The following is an 11,134-nucleotide window of genomic DNA, read 5'->3' as shown; positions in this document are numbered from 1 at the left end:
GCCACAGAACTTGAATCAACCACTGCAGGCAGCAACATGCAGAATGGACACCCACTTTGCTGCACAAGCTGAATTGGCATGTTTTTGTGAAGTCCACATTTACGGATAGATGTGCAATCCCAAGCTGGACAGGGTTTCATACACTGCTTCAATGTGAAAATGCTCTGCAGAAGTCAGCACTGTATTATCTTCCAGTAATTGAGGCCTCACCAACAGAGATGTCAACAGTTAACACTATCCTGAAGCGAAGTGTCCAGATTGCTGACCAGCTAGAACTGGATCATATAGTTTTAGTGTTTGACCAGGCAATATATGCCAAGGCACAGCAAATACGCTGGAAGAATGATGGCTTTATGCAACGTTTAGTGATTAGATTAGGCGAATTCCATACATGCATGTCCTACCTGAGTATTTTAGGCAAAAGGTTTGGAGCTGCAGGACTGCAAGACATCCTCATTGAATCAGAAGTTGTTGCCCCAGGATCCATCAATGGGGTAATAAATGGTCATCACTTACAATCGCAGCATGAGAGCTCATAAACTTCTCTATGAGAGTCTGCAGCGCATCAGGTTTATCAGCTTCTTGGACTCCTTGCCACCACAAGAGAGAGCTGTGTGCATGGATGTCATCACTGACATGAAATGTGACTTTCCAGACAGACTGATGGATGTTGTGAGTGCAGATCAGAGGTTTGATAGCATGTGTTCCAAATATGCTGACTTTGTGCAGAGGAAAAGTAAAGAGAATGCAACATTTGCTTTCTGGAGCTCATACAGCGCAGTTACTCCTCCTGTTTGTGAGAGCAACGCGAGAGTCAAACTGGCAGCTTCACCTGTCAACAGTCCGATTAATGATGCCATGGTTTTTTGCCTACGATCGTGTCAATTATGCTCGTTATTTACCTGCGTACTGGCTGGAAATGGTGAATTTGCCCATCACACATCCCTCTTCCAACAGTGAGATGAATGTGAAAGGCCAGTGGACTGTCCAGTGACAAAGTGTTGGATTTGCCTCCATTGCTTGCGACCAGGCTATTGAACAAACACTTAACAGAGATGCCAAGACAAAAGGTGGCTGGACAGGGATCACACAAAATCGGGCTGCAGTGTATCGCTGGATACTGTCACAGCATGAAAGAGCTGCTATAGCAAGACAGTGTGAAGCAATGGCAGGGATATCTCCTGAGCTACGGACACGAAAAGACCTTGACAACACACGCATTGATGCTGATGAAAAGGCTGTTTGCAGAATCATTTCCACCATTGATTCCATGCTCAACCCTTTTGATGTATACCAAGATGGCATTGTGTGTCTTAGCTCTGGAAGAGTAGCAACAGAAGATATCATGACAGATTTGCTTGTTGCCTCAGAAAAGGGTGAAAATGCTGTAAAAGAATTTATGGACCAGAGACTGTTATCCAATTCAGTTGACATATTTGCCCCCATAAAATCACAAAAACTCAAGACCTTCAGTGATCAGGTAAAGCCGAAAAAAAAAATCTGCAGCAGGCAAGGAAGTAATTTTGCGTGCTGACAAGAAGTTATTTTCCAGGCTCCTCATCCTTGGTCAGAGCAGAAAAATTGAAATGAGGGAAATCCTGTCATATTCCTTGGGAACTGTGTCATATCCATTAGCAAGTGCTGATGGTTTACTTGCCAAAACAAATAAATCAGCTCTCATGGATCTATTAGAGAACAAAGGTGGAGACTGCTTGGTTGACCAAGTTCCAGTGGATGGTGCCATTCTTTTTGATGGTATGGCAGTCATACAGGCCATGCGATCCAGACCAGGTACATTTGGAGAGCTAGCAGAGACCATACTGCAGAACATACTCCAACTCGCTTTGCAACACAAGTGTACACGCATTGACTTTGTCACTGACCAGTATCCACTCATCAGTATCAAAAACCTAGAACGGTCACGCAGAGCTGATGCAGGGTCACAACGCATGCAAATCTTTGGCCCGGATCAGAGGGCCCCAACCCAATGGAAAAGGTTTCTCTCAGAAGGAACAAATAAGGAAGCACTTCCTCTGCTTGTACATCACACATAAAGATGAATGTCACTGTGTGACTGTTATGGAGGGTGTACAGTCTGTTCATGTTGTTGAAGACCTGCAGTGTGATCATGAAGAATATGACACAAGGGTGTTTTTACATGCACAACATGCTGCAAGGGAGCATCAAGCTGTCATTATCAAGAGCTCTGACACTGATGTGGCAGTCATTGCTGTAAGTGTGCAGACAGAATTACCATGCAGCTTATATGTTTTCACAGGGACTGGCAACAGGACACGTATCATTGACATAACCAAGGTGTCATCAGCGCTCGGAACCAGTGTGGTCTCAGCCTTGATTGGAATTCACACTTTCTCTGGGTGTGACTCCACAAGTGCCTTTTATGGCAAAGGAAAAAGAAAGACATTTTCTGTTGCATGTGAGAAAGATGAGTACCTTAAGGCTTTTAAAAGTTTAGGTACTAACTTTAACTTGGAGCAGTCAACATTTGCACTTCTTTGCCAGTATGTATGCCACTTATATGATCAACCAGCTGCCGAAAATGTAAATGAAGCTAGGTACAAGGCTTTCTGTATGGCATCATCAGCCTTGCCAGAATTGTGCATCCCCCCCACTACCGATGCCCTTCATCAGCACTGCAAAAGGGCAAACTACCAGGCTGCAATAATGAGGTCCTGTCTCAAAGCAAATATAAGTGCTCCATCACCTGCTGGATATGGTTGGCAAATAGAGGATGGGAACTTACACGTCACTTGGATGACAAGAAACCCGGCCCCTGACAGTGTTTTGCATGTGATACATTGCGGCTGCAAAAGTGCCTGTGAGACCAGCAGATGTTTCTGTGTTATTGCAGGCCTGTGTTGCACAGACTTATGTCGTTGTTGTAATTGTGCCAACACAAAAGAAAAAGAGCAGCTGGAAGATAACTGTCCTGACTCTGACAGTGAGGAATAGAAGTGTCCTTATTCTCTTTGTACAGTTGTATATATCTGATTTCATATTTTTCATAAAGATTGTTTTTTATGGTTGATCAGTGTTGTTTTCATTTGTGGAAGAATGAATGAATGAATGAACAAACAAATAGTCATTGGTATAAATTCAATTACTGCCTTTTATTGATATAAATTCAATTACTGCCTTTTATTGATAGCCTAATGATTATTTGTCACATACATAGAAATACTGACGTAAAGCATGTAGTACATTTGTTTTGGTGTTAAGCTTTTTCTATGTGAGTGTGAAGAAAGAAAGATCAAGAAATGTTTTTCATAAATGGCAAGAGAGAGTATAAAGGTGTGTATGTACAGTCCATGTGCAAGTGTGGAAAAAAGTGTTTGCAGTTTATAGTCATTGTGTGTGCAGGATACAGAATGCTTGAGGAAAGAAGCTCCTCCTCAGTTTCTCTGTTCTGGTCTTGTAGCAGCAGAGACATTTGCCTGACCTCAGTGTTTTGAAAAGTCCATGGTCAGGATGTGAGGAGTCCTTTACAGTACTTTGGCTCCTTTTACGTTTTTACGACTTTTACGTAATCTTCCCTTGTAGGACTCCTGCAGAGTAGGCTAGGGAGCGGTGCTCTGGTGGTGCAGCACTGCAGTCACGGGCTGTACAGTTCACATACCAAGTGATGATGCTGTCAGGACACTCCACAGCTGATGGGTGCTGATACTTTGAACTTCCTCAGCTGACGTAGGAAGTGTCGTGGAAATCATCCACTTCCCAAAACCTCCAATCCAACTAGCACTCTGATGTCAAAGACCCGAAGGAGAACACCAAGACGAGAGAAGCTGAAGACTGTTGATCCTTTATTCACCGTATTGCAGTGATAATACAATCCGAACAGCGTCAGGACTGGACCGTCAGGCAATAGAGTGATGAGTGGCAGCTGCTACCCCGATGAGATCTGATCTGAATGTGCCTGAGCTCTCTCTTTTATGCTCTCGGGGGCCTGAGAAGCGTTCCTATCCCCAGGAACGTCACCAGGCCCCCTTTAGCCAATCAGAGCGTTTTGGGACTTGAGATATTGGTGGAAACTCCCTCTCATATAAACATTAAAAAATGTGTGTTGCTAGGCAGAATACATGTGTCCAGGTTCTATGTGTAATCTGTTGCCAGGCAGGGTACGTTTTGATTTGGTTCTATGTGTCACTTCAACTTTGGTTTCACTTCCTCTCTCTGGAAGTCCCTGCCTCTCCTCTTCTGCTAGCCCCTTCTATTTATGCCCTTTCGGTAAGCACCTTTCTCTCCCAGGCCCTGTCTTGTTTACCCACCCTTAGCCTTTGACAGTCCAGTCTCATGACTTCCAGTAAATGTTGCATAACAGCTGCACAAACAATGTTCTCATAGTAAATGGAAGGTCTCCTTAATAAACCATTACACGCACAAGTATATTATGTCTAGATAAAATCACCACAGAAGTACAGTCTTGATTTCTTCAGTGTGTGCTGGGTGTTCACAGTCATGTTCGACAGTAGCCTAAGGTGTAGGCTACTCCCAGGTATTTGAAACTTGTTATAAATGACTTAACGTAAAACATAACATTATCGTATATTTGCCTCATTGTTCTTCTTGGACGCGGCTATATATACAGCACTGTTTAGAATCCATTTAGCCCACTTTTGAGGATGTTCGGGTGTTTTCCGGTAACTATCGGTAACGTTGAATCTAACCATGGGAGCTGCCATCTTGCCATTCTGTTGACAATAAGCAGCTGCCTCATTGGTATAGAACGATCACGTGTCGAACCGTGCCACCACTCTCGAACGAAAACCTATTACGCTCTGAAGACACTAGTTCTGCATAAAACATAGACGCATCGACAATCGACTGGAATTTCAGCGACAAACTTTTTGTTGGTAGCTAAGCACGACTCGTTCTTTTTTATGATCTAAAGATTGTGTAGATGCCAGACTGTGGAGCGGGATGAAACGATAACAGGGTTCACCTTACGGCCTATAGATAGAAATTGTGAAAATAAAATATGTAGATAGTTTGGTCTTTTCATGTAGCCTTGGCAACTAGTAGGCTATAGGCCTGAATAATATTCACATGAATTGACACTTGTTAAACTCACCTCAACATGTTTTTTGCAATCATTTAACCAAACAGTGCAGTGTGCAAGACTAGGCCTATCATTATGTTTTACTCTTATGAGACAAGGGTAGCCTACACTTTGAAATGGGTCTTACATTTTCCTTTTTTTGAGGCTCTGCCATGAGGCTCCTGAAATGTTTAATTAAGTTCGGGAGAAAAGAGATAAAAGCCCGCCTACACTGAAAACTGATTGGTTGATTTAGCGAAACAGGCCAATCAGGATGCTCTCTGTCTTGGATGCGCTCAGACACACACGCACCCTCTCTCTCTCCCGTCGTGTACGCTCTACACTCAGATGCACACGCGGTCTCGCATGCGCGCTCTTGATGCTCACTCTAGATTCCGGGAGAGTTTATCTAATTTGCGGGCGTCAGGATGCCGCTATCAATATGCGGGAGACTCCCGGAACTTCCGGGAGACTTGGGATGTCTGAGATTGATAGGCATAGATAGAAGCTAATTTATGATTTGTTATGCAAGACAGAAAATGTAACGGTTAACATTACTAGCCTAAGGTGTAGACATTCTATGCACTGTGGTTTAGCTAGCTAGCTGCTATTGTTGCATCATGGACAACACTTAGAGCTAACATTAGCTTTTTTTTTTTTTAGATAGGATGTAATGTGGTAACGTTGGGCTCCTATGTGCTGGGGAGTATTAGAGTGGACGTGTAGAAATTGAAGACACAAGTACTGTGCTTAATTTCATGGAAATGGTATTGGAAGTAATGTGTTTTGTTTTTGTGCACTATCAAACTACTTTGTCATGCTTTGTGCACTGACATTCTTGCAAAACCATTCACACCCATGCTAAATTATGGAAATGTAAAAGTTGAATTGTATTGAAAAGGACCATGTATGGTCATGTAGTGCATTTGAGCACTGACACCCCTTTTTTTTACATTTTAGAGAGGCAACACTCGAAAGCTACATCAAGGACACCGGAGGATGGACCAGAAGACCTGAGACCAAGACGACCCAAGCCCAACCCATAGTATGCTTCACTGACAAATGTTGATGCTTCATCATCACATAGACCAAAGGTAATCAAAAATTAATGTTTACTTATGAATATAACTTTTTTGTTAAAGGTCTATTTTCGAATGCAGAACATAACCTTTTGTTTCTGAGAATTTATACATTTGTTTGAGTAGTTTTGATCTTTTGAATGACAAGAAATTAGCTTCAAGCTACTGGAAACACAAAGTGAACTGAAAATATACCTTTCCAACCATATCTTATATGATGGTTGGTTCCCTACAGTCTCAGATAGCAGTCTCAGATGGGAGACACTTCATGAGTGGGAATATCCCAGGACATTACATATTACACGAGTATACCCTTTACCAACGCCACTCTCATTCATGCTGTATATTCTGTTCACTTGCAGGTTTCAGAGAAGGCTGGTAGAGCTCTCTATGAGTGTGAGCTGTGGGAGATAACCAAGAACTGACAACCACCTACAGAAGAGGTGGCAAAAATGGCTCTCCAAGAGGAGGTTGTGAGTCTGAAGGCTTTTAATGAAATAGCAGCTTCTTGGTTGTACAAGTTTAGTAAACATTTGAGGATGAAACTAACTTTTCCTTTCAGTGTGTATCTGTGTGCTTCTCTCTTCTGTGTATATGATATATTAGTTGTGTTGTCTCATTTAAAAGTGTTAGGCTGTCTGTGTGGACTGCTTCCCATTTTCGCCTCACCATCATAGATCTTTTCTGTGTTAGTAAACTGTAACTATTTGAGGTCCTAATTGATTGTGCTATTTTTTAGGAGGCACTTCGAGGGAATGCCTGGACCCTGAGAGGACTAAGACGATAATTGGTGAGTTTATTTTATTTGTATGTCTTTCTCTCCAACTCACTTTGTATTTATCTCCAATTATCGTGATAACACAACAGTGTTTCTGCACTTTAGCATCTGTATTTGTGTCACTAATATTTTGCATGTTCTATTTGTATATGTTCTGTCTTATTCAGAGGCCACCCTGAAGCAGTTCCCAGGCCAGACACTCACTCCAGATTGCTGGGCCAGGCAATAAATGCCAAAGTGACAGAACTGAGGTTCCATAACAAAAACAAAGATTTTCAATAAAATAGAATAAAAGATAACAGAAGTGTTGTGTGTTTCTTCCTCTTTATACTGATACTATGGTTAATTTTAAGTAAACACAATAGTGAAATATTTAATGATCAATGCGGAAAATATCAAACCATAGTAGAATATGAACTATATTAGAGAAATATATGTCTGAAATATATAGATCATGTGATCAGAATCTTCATCAAGGGTCATGTGATCATGCTTCTTACTGCCATATATTTAAATATATTTAATTATATGCATAAAATATAAGAAAGTGGCCAATATTGAATATTTACTTATATTTTGAAATATATTGATACATACATGGAAATATATGTATTTCATATAGATGTAAATATATTTATTTAACATAGATGTGCTTATACTGGAATATGTTCAAGCTGCATATATGTGAATATATTATTTTTCTGTATGGGAAGGCCGTGTATTGATGTTGTGAGAATGTGAAATGAATAAATATCAGAACAAGAGGCTTTTGCGCAATAGTCAAAAGATAATGCGCCTTTACTGTAGCCTATAGAGTTTGCGAGGTGGAAAACTCGAGGATATAATAGCCTAGCGTTTAAAATGTCCATTTAAATTGTAGCCTAATAAAATGCACTGTTAAGCATTTTAAATCCGAAATAATAAGGAATGTGAGGAGGTTACTATTAACTTTAAAGAGTGCATCTACAATTGAAACTGTCTACAGCCTATGACTCAAATTGAATAGCCATGTCCGGATGTCTGCTTTAGTTGACTCGATTTTAATCGGTCAAGTTGAAGAGCTGGTGTCTGTTAATGTTCGTGCAAATAGGCTGATTCATGCCCCTTGCATTTTGCAACTGCTAGGTCCATGGCAGGCGCCCCACAGAAATGTTTCATTTTGCGAGTGAGATGTCCAGGCTGTCCCCTGTGCGACGTGTTCGCCCCCCCAGCCGTGACTGTGGTAAACTAACTATATCCTAATAGAAAACTGATAGCTTTCCTGGCTAAATGGTATAAGTTAGGCCTATTAGACAACATAAATTGTGCTGACGACCTAAATAAAATCTCCTGCGACCCACCTGTGGGTCGCGACCCAGTCTTTGGGAAACACTGGTATAGTATATATGTGGCCTTACTGACTATGATAGTGACTACGCCACCCCCCTATATCTAGAGAGGAACCCCTGGAGCTACCCACTCAGCCCCCCAGCTGTAGGCTGATGTTCAAGACAGGGTATCAGGAGACACAGGTGATAATACAAAATTTCATTTATTATATTCTTCGACAAAAGCTTAAAACATCATTTGCGCCCATACAGGCGTGTGGTAGCGAATGGGCAATTGTTGGACTAAACAGGCAAAGGCAATCCTAAATACCCTCCACACTCCCCAGCGAATGGGAGGAGAGGAATACAGGCCAAATAGTAATCAATACTAACAGGTGAAATAACATTGGTCATGCACAGCACACCGGTATCAAATCAAACCAAACCAGAAAGAAATTAAAGAAATAAAAATAATTCATCAAATAGGTCAAACAACACCAATATCACACCAGAGGCAATTTACACTGCAAATCAACAATGGACCAAGTTACTAAAGCCTTTCAGCAACAGAATACCAGTAGCCTATCTGACCTACTCCAACCACGAACCTGGAGAAGAGTTAGTATAAATAGATAGCCTAAATAGGAAACTAGCGATGATATGAATAGAGCTTGGAATGTTGTATGCCAACGCAAGGAAACCCCAGTCAATAGCTGGTAACTGACCAATTGCACGTTGTCCAATAAATTACCCACATCCCCCCTCACAATCCCATATAAATACGCACACACGCACCGTCGCTAAACAGTATACAGGAATCACTCATGAACTCAGAGAAAAACAGTGGCTACACGCTGGAGCTGCAACCCAAGGGTCTGTATCAGTGTCCACAATCCACCTCAAATGTCCCCGCCGTGATCGCCACCTACACCTCGTCCCCAGACGGAATGCTGACTCGGTTCAGGCTCTTGATTTATAATGTCGCCTCGCAAACCTAGGACCCGACACACTGCAGCACCAGTGTTTGTATTCTCTGCTCCTTACTACCGGAAGCAAACAGTCCGCACGTAAAGGCCCCGATGTATAAATAGACATGCCAATTTACTAATCTATCAATTACCTAATTCATCAGTGTCTGGTGATTAGTTGCCAATCACTTTCCCCCTACCTAGTTGGCCTGTTATTCCTACACGTGCCTAGTGATGGCAGCGTTTCCCCAGTCCCACTGCCCACATATATACTATAGCCGTGGCCCACTGGTTAGCACTCTGGACTTGTAACCGGAGGGTTGCCGGTTCGAGCCCCGACCAGTGGGCCTTGAGCAAGGCACCTAACCCCTCACTGCTCCCCGAGCGCCGCCGTTGAAGCAGGCAGCTCACTGCGCCGGGATTAGTGTGTGCTTCACCTCACTGTGTGTACACTGTGTGCTGAGTGTGTTTCACTAATTCACGGATTGGGATAAATGCAGAGTTTTCATTTCATTTCATTTTGTGAGTGAGATGTCTAGGCTGTCCCCTGTGCAACGTGTTCGCCCCCAAGCCGTGACTGTGGTAAACAAACTATATCCTAATAGAAAACTGATAGCTTTCCTGGCTAAATGGTATAAGTTAGGCCTATTAGACAACATAAATTGTGCTGACGACCCAAATAAAATCTCCTGCAACCCACCCGTGGGTCACGACCAGGGCTCCGAACCGGTTCAAGGAACAAAAACGAAAACCGAAAACGAACGGAATTTTACGAGGAGCGGAAACGAAAACAAAATGGTCTTCAACTGTTCCGGAACAGAAACGTTATTCTGAAATCCACAAAACCGTTATATCCACAAAACCGTTATCCACAAAACCGTTATATAGAGAACAACATTTTTTTTCGTTCTCTATATAACAGCCTAATAATTTGATTTCTGCAGTTTGAAAAAAAAACCCAGAATAAATGGACCTTTGGTCCAAATGTGTATATTTTGTCTTGCTGTTGTAATGTAACCTATCCGTCTGCCACTTCGGATCTTAGGCCAGCTCGTAGCGTAGGCTACTGAAACTGATTTGGAAATTGTTTGTAGCATATGCGTAATAGCCTATTTTGCCTGTCCACGCCTTGTCATTTTAAAGTCGGGATTTAAAATGTTTGCGCAATTATAGCCTATTCTATGTAGAAGAGTTAAACGGGAAATTTGAGATAGGCCTTGTCAGCAACAGACAGGTTCGTTTATAAACAGGGTTGGAATTATAGCGCAAGCCTTTGAAGATCTCCATATGGATAAAACTTAGGCTACAACCAGGTAAGGAGTTTAGCACATATCCAGAAATATTTTTGATAAGAAATTATTTATAGGCATAGGTTAGGCCTACAGTAAGTCTGTAGGCTATGGGATGGATAGCCCATCTGAATGTTTTTGGATGCCGCCTGTGATTTATTATTTTTGGGCATAGCTACGGTATAGGCTAAATCAAGGGGAAATAATGAGTAGCCTACGTCTATTCTAAGGTAAAGTCCACAAAAATAGACTTGATAGGCCCGCCAAACACTGCCGGAACTTTAAGAACGAACGATATTTTGTGTTCCGAACCGGTTCAGGACAGATATGTTGGTGGCGGAACGCATGCAAGAACGAAAACGTTAAACATAGGCCTACCTGAACCGTTCGGAACAGGACATTTGAAAAATACTTTCGTTTTCAAGCCCTGGTCACGACCCAGTCTTTGGGAAACACTGATCGGGGCTCGGGGTCAAAGGTCATACGGAATCGATTAATCTGCGTTATTTTTTTTAATCAGTTATTTTTTCTCAAATTAATTAACCCATTCGCGCTGGATGCTGCATGACGCAACATGGACCCTCCCGCTGGATGCTGCGTAGCTCAACATTGACCCTCCCGCTGGATGCTGCGTAGCGCAGCATGCTTTTTATTTCA

The 11,134-nt window shown here is 42.1% G+C and overlaps 1 long non-coding RNA gene across 6 annotated transcripts; it reads left to right on the top strand.

Moving 5' to 3' along the window:
- Window positions 1-4,430: 4,430 nt before the first annotated feature.
- LOC121723334 lies at window positions 4,431-7,450 on the top strand. Of its 6 annotated transcripts, none has more exons than XR_006034916.1 (5): window positions 4,431-4,513; window positions 6,017-6,150; window positions 6,498-6,605; window positions 6,875-6,925; window positions 7,081-7,443. It is a non-coding gene; the product is annotated as an uncharacterized LOC121723334 (long non-coding RNA). The 6 variants fall into 6 exon arrangements; XR_006034915.1 differs by lacking the exon at window positions 4,431-4,513 and adding an exon at window positions 4,809-4,871 and having other exon boundaries at window positions 7,081-7,444; XR_006034918.1 differs by lacking the exon at window positions 4,431-4,513 and adding an exon at window positions 5,473-5,832 and having other exon boundaries at window positions 7,081-7,444.
- Window positions 7,451-11,134: the final 3,684 nt, after the last annotated feature.

This window comes from Alosa sapidissima, chromosome 11 (assembly GCF_018492685.1).
Source record: "Alosa sapidissima isolate fAloSap1 chromosome 11, fAloSap1.pri, whole genome shotgun sequence".
Lineage (NCBI taxonomy): Eukaryota > Metazoa > Chordata > Actinopteri > Clupeiformes > Clupeidae > Alosa > Alosa sapidissima.
Note: the sequence above shows the minus strand (reverse complement) of the source record. Positions and strands in the feature narration are given on the sequence as shown.